Here is a 12,215-nt window from a genome sequence, read left to right on the forward strand (position 1 = left end):
AGAGGATGAGATGGCTGGATGGCATCACCGACTCGATGGACATGAGTTTGAGTAAACTCCAGGAGTTGGTGATGGACAGGGAGGCCTGGCGTCGTGCGATTCATGGGGTCACAAAGAGTCGGAATTACTGAGTGACTGAACTGAAAATAATTCAATTCTATAATCTGGTTTTTTTTTTTTTTGTAGTTTGTTTTGTTTTGAAGAAATTCTGCAAAGTATACAGCATATTCTTAACTTTAGGAAGTGCTATTTCAACATAGGGGTGTTTCCAAGGTGGCCCAGTGAGAGTCCACCTGCCAATGCAGGAAATGCAAGAGACACACGTTCAATTCCTGGGTCAGGAAGATCCCCTGGAGGAGGGCATGGCAACCCACTCCAGTACTCTTGCCTGGAGAATCCCCATGGGCAGAGGAACCTAGCAGATGACAGTCCATGTGGTCACAAAGAGTCAGACGCAACTGAAGCAACTTAGCACCCACACAGTTCAACATAAATGCTCTTGGCACACAAGTGGAAAAATACTTAACACTGCTGACTTTGATATGACAACATTCTCTGAAATTGAGATACTTTATAAAGCTACTTTTTGAAGTACAAATTATTCTGATAAAAACATGATTGGAATTAAATATAGTTTAGTTTGTTGCTCAGTCATGTCCAACTCTTTGCGACCCCATGGACTGTAGCCTACCAGGCTCCTCCCTCCATGGGATTCTCCAGGCAAGAGTACTGGAGTGGGTTCCATTTCCTTCTCCAGGGGATCTTTCTGACCCAGGGATAGAACCCGGGTATTCCACATTGCAGGCAGATGCTTTAACCTCTGAGCCACCAGGAAAACCCTGGAAATAAATATATGTACCAAAAAATATTGTAGCTACATGCATATCAGTAACATAGTGTGATTTATATATCTTCCAAGAGTATCAGCAAAATGTCTATCTAACTTGGTAATTTTATACCAAATAACAAATCTGTGTTTATATTCACATTAATAAGCCAATATACAAAATATTGAGCAGGTGATTTTCTGCAACCTTCACTGCAACTCTCCCTAGGAAGTATTAGCCCCATGTTATTGATGATATCATGGCCATGAGGACTGTGAGTACTTGTCTTAGCAAGTGGCAAATCAAGGAGCTCTTCATTGTTGTCATAGTCTCAAACTCTACACTCCTTTAACTCTGTGTGGTCTTACTAAATAAACCTCTGTATCTGTACTGCAACCTTGACCTCCATTCCCTGGGGTCCAGGTCTCTGCCAGGACCAAGGATTTGTCTGAGCCCCCAATCCAGTAGTAGTGTTTTCCTTTGTTTATTTAAAAATTTGTTTAGGTATTATTTTTTTCTCTTATAATCAATCACTCCAGTTACAAAACTACTTTATAGATTTCCCATAGCTGTGTACTACTCAGTAGGTTTGAAACCTCAATGTTGATAATTTAAATATCGTCCCTTTTGTATCTCAGGAGAGCCTTTGGTGTTCTGCCCCTTGAAGCAGTTTAGTCCATCTGCCCACTTCCTTTCCACGTGAGATGTTTGTTGTAAAGCGTTGATTTCCTTCCATCTTCACCACCATATTTCACTGAAAGCAGATCATATAAAGCTATAATTGTAAGAATATATGCAAATAGGCTTGTTGATAAATCTTTGAGGGGAAGAAGTGAAATGAACCTTAAGAAAGAAAAACAAAATCCGCCAGAAGATTAGCAAAGGGATGTAAAAACTAAAAATTGACATTTTCCTTTTTTAAATCCTCCTTATTCAAGAACCTAAAAAGAGAAAACCAGACATCCTGGAAACCCTAAGAAATGGAAAGTCACTTTGATCTTGGTGGGAAATCACCTAAATGATTAATAAGATGTAAACTTATAATTTGTATCTTAACATAACTATGCTAATTAAAATATAAGTGGTAAGAAACTGGCTTGGATTATTTAAGTGACTAACAAATTTCTAAAACATCTGATTGTTACTGGAATATAAATTCTGATTAGGAGTCCAATACTTATTAATGATGGTAAGGAAGACTTTATTCAAGAAAGGACTACCCCAAGGAGGCGTTGCAGTAGAGGAGCATTGGGCTCTACTCTGACTACAACCCCAACTAAAAAAAGAAAGTGGAGACGTATAGCCAAAAGCAGGATGGGAATCAGCGGATGGTTGCTTACTAAGGGGAAGCATCAAGGAAAAAGAGGATTCTGGCTAAACAGACCCAATGAATTTGTTGCTGAAGGCAAGTCAGGGTTCTCAGATATCACCTGGGGACTGGCAAGGTGAGGAATCTGATCAGAAATGGAGAGTAGTCAGATATCAAGATCTCAAAGATGAGGATTCTGGCTAAACAGAGTAGGAATCGAGAATACAAAGATTGAGATGGAAATTCAAATCTAGAAGCCTAGCTGAGAATATGTCTTGGAGGAGACTGGCTGAAGTTTGGTCAAAAAGAACATCTTTGTGATACTTTATAATGCACATCCTGTTAAACTCCATTAGCTATAATATTATCATTAGATTTGTGATTTTTAAGAGCATGTAAACCATCATATGTATTTAGGAATACAAAATGCTAGACTAGAAAGGGAACTTAATATGTGAGTAATAACTAAGTTTCTTAGTTTTAGTTCTATATTTTGTTATACAAAAAGTGAGATATTTTTAATGTTTAAGAGGTTTTCCCTTTTAGCAAAAGAACATTACATATTCTTAAGTGAATTTGTTCAAAAACTGCATCCAAATGGAATAACATTAACTTCATTTATAAATTTACCAGTTTCTCAAAAAGTAACTATGGAAACATATTAACAGTGTATTATAGCTAGGTAGTTTGATTCTCATGAATTCCTCTGTTTGATTCTAGTTATGTGAATCATTTCCTTTTCATAATGTTTATAGGTATAAATGATTAATAACCTGATATTTGACAACTTGTACTCAATTTTCATAAAAAGATTCTACCAAAATCAGATGTGTGGACTTTGTGCCACTGAAGTAAGGATGGTAAATCCATTAAAATGTCAGTGGCTATTTTGAAATGAAACTGTGGAGGTTCTTTCAAAATAACAATCACCATTGACTTACATCTTCTACTTATGGCCAAGGAAATGTAATGAAATAATTGTGTTTACCCTTATATATATTTTCCAGGTTCATTTGAATGTAAAATGGGACATATTAACAATATCCAGATTCTTGTGGAGGAAGAAAGGAGAAAGGGAGGGAGGAAAAGGGAGAAAAGAAATGAAGATCTATTGCCAAAGATGAGACAGATATGGAATGAATAATCAAGTGATGTTTTTCCTTCTGGCCTACTTCACTCTGTATAATCGGCTCCAGTTTCATCCACCTCATTAGAACTGATTCAAGTGTATTCTTTTTAACGGCTGAGTAATACTCCATTGTGTATATGTACCACAGCTTTCTTATCCATTCGTCTGCTGATGGACATCTAGATTGCTTCCATGTCCTGGCTATTATAAACAGTGCTGCGATGAACATTGGGATACACATGTCTCATTCAATTCTGGTTTCCTTGGTGTGTATGCCCAGCAGTGGGATTGCTGGGTCATAAGGCAGTTCTATTTGTAGTTTTTTAAGGAATCTCCACACTGTTCTCCATAGTGGCTGTACTAGTTTGCATTCCCACCAACAGTGTAGGAGGGTTCCCTTTTCTCCACACCCTCTCCAGCATTTATTGCTTGTGGACTTTTGGATCGCAACCATTCTGACTGGTGTGAAATGGTACCTCATTGTGGTCTTGATTTGCGTTTCTCTGATAATGAGTGATGTTGAGCATCTTTTCATGTTAGCCATCCATCTGTCTTCTTTGGAGAAATGTCTATTTAGTTCTTTGGCCCATGTTTTGATTGAGTCATTTATTTTTCTGGACTTGAGCTGCAGGAGTTGCTTGTATATTTTTGAGATTAGTTGTTTGTCAGTTGCTTCATTTGCTATTATTTTCTCCCATTCTGAAGGCTGTCTTTCACCTTGTTTATAGTTTCCTTTGTTGTGCAGAAGTTTTTAATTTTAGTTAGATCCCATTTGTTTATTTTTGCTTTTATTTCCAGAAATCTGGGAGATGGATCATACAGGATCCTGCTGTGATATATGTCGGAGAGTGTTTTGCCTATGTTCTCCTCTAGGAGTTTTATAGTTTCTGGTCTTACATTTAGATCTTTAATCCATTTTGAGTTTATTTTTGTGAATGGTGTTAGAAAGTATTCTAGTTTCATTCTTTCACAAGTGGTTGACCAGTTTTCCCAGCACCACTTGTTAAAGAGATTGTCTTCACTCCATTGTATATTCTTGCCTCCTTTGTTGAAAATAAGGTATCCATAGGTGTGTGGATTTATCTCTGGGCTTTCTATTTTGTTCCATTGATCTATGTTTCTGTCTTTGTGGCTGTACTGTCTTGATGACTGTGGCTTTGTAGTAGAGCCTGAAGACTAACACATATATATGGAATTTAGAAAGATGGTAATGATAACCCTATATGCGAGACAGCAAAAGAGACACAGATGTAAAGAACAGACGTTTGGACTCTGTGGAAGAGGGAGAGGATGGGATGATTTGGGAAAATGGCATTGTAACATGTATACTATCATGTAAGAAATGAATCGCTAGTCTAGGTTCGATACAGGATACAGGATGCTTGGGGCTGGTGCACTGGGATGACCCAGAGAGATGATATGGGGAAGGTGGTGGGAGGGGGGTTCAGGGTTGGGAACTCATGTACACCTGTGGTGGATTCATGTCAATGTATGGCAAAACCAATACAGTATTGTAAACTAAAAAAAAAAAAAAAAAGTAAATTAAAAAAATAAAAATAAATAAAATAATCAAATGAATGAAGAGAAATATAGTGGGCTTAAGAGAGTAAATATTATTTTTGAAAAGTGATAGCTAATTCCCTTTAACTATATACTTCTCTCAAAAAGTAATGCTGCTCTTACCGTAAAGAAGTCTCAACAGATAATGATTTCTCCTCCTCAAAGACAAGTGAAATGAAGTGAGTTAGGAGCAAAAAAAAAATAGTGGAAAATATGATGACTTGGGGATTTAGTTCAGTTGCTCTGTCATGTCCGACTCTTTGCAACTGCATGAACCGCAGCACGCGAGGCCTCACTGTCCATCACCAACTGCCAGAATCTACCCAAACCCATGCCCATTGAGTCGGTGATGCCATCCAACTACCTCATCCTCTGTCATCCACTTCTCCTCCTGCCTTCAATCTTTCCCAGCATCAGGGTCTTTTCAAATGAGTCAGCTCTTCACATCAGGTGGCCAAAGTATTGGAGTTTCACCTTCAACATCAGTCCTTCCAATGAACACACAGGACTGATCTCCTTTAGGATGGACAGGTTGGATCTCCTTGCAGTCCAAGGGACTCTCAAGAGTCATCTCCAACACGACAGTTCAAAAGCATCAATTCTTCAGTACTCAGCTTTCTTTATAGTCCAACTCTCACATCCATACATGACCACTGGAAAAACCACAGCCTTGACTAGATGGACCTTTGTTGGCAAAGTAATGCCTCTGCTTTTTAATATGCTGTCTAGCTTGGTCATAACTTTTCTTCCAAGGAGTAAGCGTCTTTTAATTTCATGGCTGCAGTCACCATCTACAGTGATTTTGGAGCCCCCCCAAAATAAACTATTTCCAGTTTCTCAACTATTTGCTATGAAGTGATGGGACTGGATGCCATGATCTTAGTTTTCTGAATGTTGAGCTTTAAGCCAACTTTTTCATTCTCCTCTTTCACTTTCAACAGAGGCTGTTTAGTTCTTCTTCATTTTCTGCCATAAGGGTGGTGTTATCCGCATATCTGAGGTTATTGATATTTATCCTGGCGATCTTAATTCCAGCTTGTGCTTATTCCAGCCTAGCATTTCTCATGATGTACTGTGCATATAAGCTAAATAAGCAGGGTGACAATATACAGCCTTGACGTATTCCTTTTCCTGTTTGGGGCCAGTCTGTTGTTCCATGTCCAGTTCTAACTGTTGCTTCCAGACCTGCATACAGGTTTCTCAAGAGGCAGGTCAGGTGGTCTGGTATTCCCATCTCTTTTAGAATTTTCCACAGTTTATTGTGATCCACACAGTCAAAGGCTTTGGCATAGTCAATAAAACAGAAATAGATATTTTTCTGGAACTCTCTTGCTTTTTCAATGATCCATCGAATGTTGGCAATTTGATCTCTGATTCCTTTGCCTTTCCTAAAACCAGCTTGATCATCTGCAAGTTCACAGTTCACGTATTGCTGAAGCCTGGCTTGGAGGATTTTTAGCATTACCTTGTTAGCGTGTAAAATGAATGCAATTGTGTGGTAGTTTGAGCATTCTTTGGCATTGCCTTTCTTTGGGGTTGGAATGAAAACTTACTTTTTCTAGTCCTGTGGCCACTGCTGAGTTTTCCAAATTTGCTGGCATATTGAGTGCAGCACTTTCACAGCATCATCTTTCAGGATTTGAAATAGCTCCACTGGAATTCCATCACCTCCACTAGCTTTGTTCATGGTGATGCTTCCTAAGGCCCACTTGACTTCACATTCCAGGATGTCTGGCTCTAGATGAGTGTGAGTGATCACATCATCGTGATTATCTGGGTTGTGAAGATCTTTTTTGTATAGTTCTGTGTATTCTTGCCACCTCTACTTCTGTTAGGTCCATACCATTTCTGTCCTTTATTGAGCTCATCTTTGCATGAAATGTTCCCTTGGTATCTCTAATTTTCTTGAAGAGATCTCTAGTCTTTCCCATTCTGTTGTTTTTCTCTATTTCTTTGCATTGATATCTGAGGAAGGCTTTCTTATCATTCTTTGCTTGGGTGTATCTTTCCTTTTCTCCTTTGCTTTTCACTTCTCTTCTTTTCACAGCTATTTGTAAGGTCTCCTCAGATACCCATTTTGCTTTTTTGCATTTCTTTTTCTTGGGGTTGGTCTTAATCCCTGTCTCCTGTACAGTGTCATGAACCTCCATCCACAGTTCATCAGGCACTGTCTATCAGATCTAGTCCCTTAAATCTATTTCTCACTTCCACTGAGGAATTTGATTTAGGTCATACCTGAATGATCTAGTGGTTTTCCCCACTTTCTTCAATTTAAATCTGAGATTTGGGGATTATGTATAGATTTTTATGATGCTATTAATAGCTATTACCCTTTATCAAATGCCTGATATATTTAATGTACATCATATACATTGCTTACTACATTCAAACATATTATCTTCATTTGTCTTCCCTTGACAGTCACTTTATATTGAGGTAATTAATGACCTGTTCCTCTTCTGTCATTCATATTTCTTCTTTTAAGGAAAGACATAAAGAGATTAATGAAAAAGTAGAAAAATCTTTTTGTTCCACTTTTACTATTAGATAGCATATGCCTGTTAGTGAAGGAAAGATTCTGTACTTAAATTTTGTGTATCTTACCTTCATGTTTGATATCTTTTTCTATTTACAGATTTCTTTAATGTATTCATCCCCTTGTCGCTGGCAGTCTCAGCTTGATCTTGTCTCCTTTGCTCTGTGAGTGGAGTTGTGTCAGGTACAAGTCGTCCAGGCCCTTTGTCCTTGTCAGCTTTCCTTCCAGTGTCATGAGAATTGACAGCATGTCCCTGATCCCACCTCCCTCTGCATGTTCACAATACAGGTGTCACCTTCCTCAGTGACACCTTTGAAAACTGCTTAATTTGAAAAACAAGGAAGCTTTTGATTTATGGAAAGTACAGTGATTTTTTTTTTTTTTCCTTTACTTGCTTTCTGGGCCAACTGAATGTCCTGCAAATGTCTGAAGAACTCAGCTTCCTGATAGTTAAAATTGAGTTTAAGGAATCTAAACACAATCTGTACCCTTAATTTCAGCTGGAAAAAAGGCAAAGTGGTTAACTGAATCTATTAATTGTTAACATATTATAAGTGCTTAAGTTAACTTAAAAGTTTAGTACATGTTCTAAACTCTTTACTAGCATTCCTTAATTTAATCATGAAAAATGCACTGTGAGATGCCAGATTTGTGCACGTGTTTGTCTCATGGGAGAAGAAACCAAGGCACAGAGAAATTAACTGAGTTCTCTAAGCTCGTTCAGCTCACCAGTGGTGTTACACATTCTAAGACAGGTCTTTCTGACTGTAGAATTCTCATTCTGAACACTATGCTTTCTAGTCCCTTTGGGGAAAGTACAACATTATCATTTTTCCTTCCTCTGGCAGATGAATCTTTGTGGTTAATGCTAATCAGTCTCTCTCTGTAAGACAACAGCACAATTAGTTTGTGTTTTGTAAGATTTTCACTGTGACCTCTTACTTCTGTCTTTAAAAGGAGAGCAGGAGAAAATGTCACTAAAATCTGGGTGATTATTTTCAAAGCTACTGTAAAACAAAGGCTAAAAATATATTTAGAACAAGGCTGAGAAAGAGAATTGAGTGAAAATTAATTAGTTTCTAAGTCCCTTCAGTATTCCTGACAACATGGAGACCTATGATTTTACAGATCTTAGAGTTTATTTTATAATTCATAACTTATCTAAACATTTACGTAACTTATTTTGACTTTTTCCTGACTTATTTGAGGATTGAAGGCATCTTCTCACTCTGGGTGGCAAGTTTTTATTTTCAAACATAAAAATGTTTTCAAATGTTTCAAAATAAGACAGATGGAGCATAGGAGCCCTTCAAACAATTGTGTACATGCTAAGACAACAGACTTGTGAATTCTATTCATAGTCATAGTAATTAAAACAGAAGTTTATATTTTTATTCATTTACTTTAAAAGTCTCCAGGTGACAGTTACTATCATCAGCCTGATCCTATGAACAAATATATTGAGATTTAGATTGATGCAACTTGTATTTTAGGTAGATAAAAATAAGCAGCAACATGAAATGCAGAAAAGCTGAAGGCCCAACCTATGTTCCTAACAATTTACTTATCCTTATGCATCTTTTGGGCTTCTCTTGTGACTCAGCTGGTAAATAATCCACCTGCAATGCAGGAGATCTGGGTTCGATCCCTGGGTTGGGAAGATCCCCTGGAGAAGGGAAAGGCTATACACTCCAGTATTCTGGCCTAGAGAATTCCTTGGACTATACAGTCCATGGGGTTGCAAAGAGTCAGACATAACTGAGCAACTTTCACTCACTTTCACATGCATCCTTTGGCCTTCCCAGATGGTACTATTGTTAAAGAACCAACCTCCAAGTGCAAGAGATGTAAGAGGTACGGATTCCTTCCATCCCTGGGTTGGGAAGATACTGTGGAGGAGGGCCTGGCAACCCACTCCAGCTTTCTTGCCTGAAGAATCCTGTGGACAAAGGAACCTGGAAGACTACAGTCCTTTGGGTTGCATAGAGTTGGACATAACCGAAGGGACTTAGCATGCATGTATCTTTTGTCACAATTAGTGGTTGAGGACAGAGTCCATGAACTATATATAGTCACTATCACTGTGGTTTTTACTAAATGTCAGACAGTTTATATATACATATTTTAATTTGTGGGTATATTAATGAATAAATAATTGAATTAATAAATGTTCTTAGATATTTTTGCTCAATCTCAGAATATCTGTTAGAGTTTGTCTCATTTTGGTATATCAGTGTATCTGATATGGTGAGGATTTGTTTTTTTACTTATCTTTAACACTTGTCCTAGTTGAGGAGTTAACAGCTTTGAAGTAATTTTTGCTTTGGTCTTGAGAAGATGTTAGAAACGATTCCATTTTCCTCCCTATTTAATAAACTCATTAAGATGATTGTATATTAACCAACAATATAATCAACCAAGACAACAAAAGGTAAGCTAGAAGTAGAATAATGTTGGTGGTTATATAATAGTGTACTTCTGAGAAAAAGTGAGCTATTAGTTTTTCTATAACAGTTTGATAAAATATTAAAAGAATGATAGTAATTATATAAACTTGTCTGCTAATACCTATTAATAGATATTGCTGCTGCTGCTGCTAAGTCGCTTCAGTAGTGTCCGACTCTGTGCGACCCCATGGACTGCAGCCTACCAGGCTCCTCCGTCCATGGGATTTTCCAGGCAAGAGTTCTTATCCCTCAATTCTTCCTTTGGGTGTTAAACAATTTTATAAGGCTGTCCCTAAGTATGACAGCTCAGTTTGAGAGAAGTGCTGAGAGAAATGACTGTTCTACACCATCAGATTTTCTGTAAATTAATTCAGATATATTTTTCCTCCCTATTCTCTATTTAGAAAGTATCCAAAGAAAAGCTCTTAAACTATGAGTTTTCTTAGGTGCTAAAATAAAAATAATATATATTAATTATAGTTTGTGATCACAACATATTTCAATGACTTTGTTGCTGTGCTGTCTCCACTTTCTGTAAATATAATTTTCATTTAAAATACATTCTTAAAACCTAGAAGTCAGTTGACAAAATAACAACCTCTCTGACTCTTCTGTAACAAATATGGGTTACTGATTACAGTCCAATCTAACTGTAGTAAGAAATGAAACATATTTTTGTTGTATTTTAGTTGAAAGGTGAAATTGAAAGTGTTAGTCACTCAGTCTGTCCAACTCTTTGCTACCCCATGGACTGTAGCCTGCCAGGCTCCTCTGTCCATAGAATTCTCCAGGCAACAATACTGGAGTGGGTTGCCATTTCCTTCTCAAGGGGATCTTCCCAACCGGAATCAAACCAGGTCTCCCACATTTCGAGTGGATTCTTTACCAGCTGAGTCACAAAAGAAGCCCAGCCCCTATCCTATAAATGAGTTAATCTAAGCAAACTGAAGAACAATTTTGCATTTTGTTAGATTAGATAAAAGAGTACTACTTAAAGATGATAAAAAATGTACTGTGTGGAATTACCGTTACAAGTTATTACTCAAAGGAAGTTCCAATTATCAAGTCGCAATGATTTATCTATACATATTTATAATTTCAAACCAGACTTAGTGTCCTCTAGAATAGCCTTCTAAATAAAATAATCTCAAAAGCAATTTGTGATAATGAATAAATATTCAAGCTTAATTTATTTTGATAGATTTGATAGAGCTCAAATAGAGGATTTAATCTCTTGTTACACTAGAGAGCAAAATTATTTGACATGCAAATACATACTTTGAATTAAGATTCAAAGGGTTTACACAGCATTGATTTTTTTTTTTTTTTAAGTGGGAAGTGGAAGTTCTGGACATGAAGTCTAAGGTTTGATTTTTCTTTTATTCTATGAAATAAGTTAAAAATGACTTTCAAATAATACACTTTTGAAGTATTTTTCAAACTCTTCTAGAGAACAAAAGAATCAAATATTTCTAACTTGTTTTTATGATTCCAGCTACCAAAAAAGGAAAGTAATTGGTATTAAGAAAGTCAAAATACATGATATCCATGATAAAGAAGGCAACTAGATGTACATTTTTCTCAAAAATCCAGATGTGAACATTTTAAGGCAAATATTGTCAGATCAAATGTAGCATTTACTGAATGATGTACTATAGCATGACAAAGTGGTTTTATTGAAGAATACCTGAATTAGAAAATAAGTAAATACCAGTTACCATAGTACCATAAAAATGATGTTATATGGTCATTTCTCTAGGATATGAATTCACCACTAACTCTTCTATAGATTCAGTGTAGATTCAGTTCCAATAAAAATTCCAACAAATTTTTACATGAAAATTGTTAGGTTGATTTTTAAATTTACATGGAAGATTAAAAGGCTGAGAGAAGCTCATATCCTATATTCAGAAAAGAAGACTATGAAGGGTAGACTTATCCTTCCCATCATGATATGTTATTATAAAGACCTTGTAAATAAGATATTATATACTTTTTTCCTTTTGGTTGGAGTATAGTCCATTGAAATGTAAAAAGAAACCAAACATAGAGCTGAGATAGGTATGGAAATTTTATATCTGCTGAATTTCATGCTTCATAGCTTTGGGTCAAGGAAGAATGACCCAACTTTACTAAGATACTTTTGTACTTACTGTACAAAAAGTTGCGTATATTTAATGTATACATTTGTATGAGTTTGTACATATGTATATACCCATGATACCATAACAAGAAGAAAAGGTAAAAGACATATCCATCACCTCCAAAAGAGTCCTTCGCTCTTCTATCTTTTCTCCTTTTTTTTTTATTCTATGTGTGTGTGTGTGTTGTGTGGGGGTGGGGGGGTTGGGGGGCAGGTAAGAACATTCAGTATGAGAGCTAAGCCCATAAGTTTTTAAGTGCACAG

This window comes from Ovis aries, chromosome 18 (assembly GCF_016772045.2).
Source record: "Ovis aries strain OAR_USU_Benz2616 breed Rambouillet chromosome 18, ARS-UI_Ramb_v3.0, whole genome shotgun sequence".
In the NCBI taxonomy this organism is placed as follows: Eukaryota; Metazoa; Chordata; class Mammalia; order Artiodactyla; family Bovidae; genus Ovis; species Ovis aries.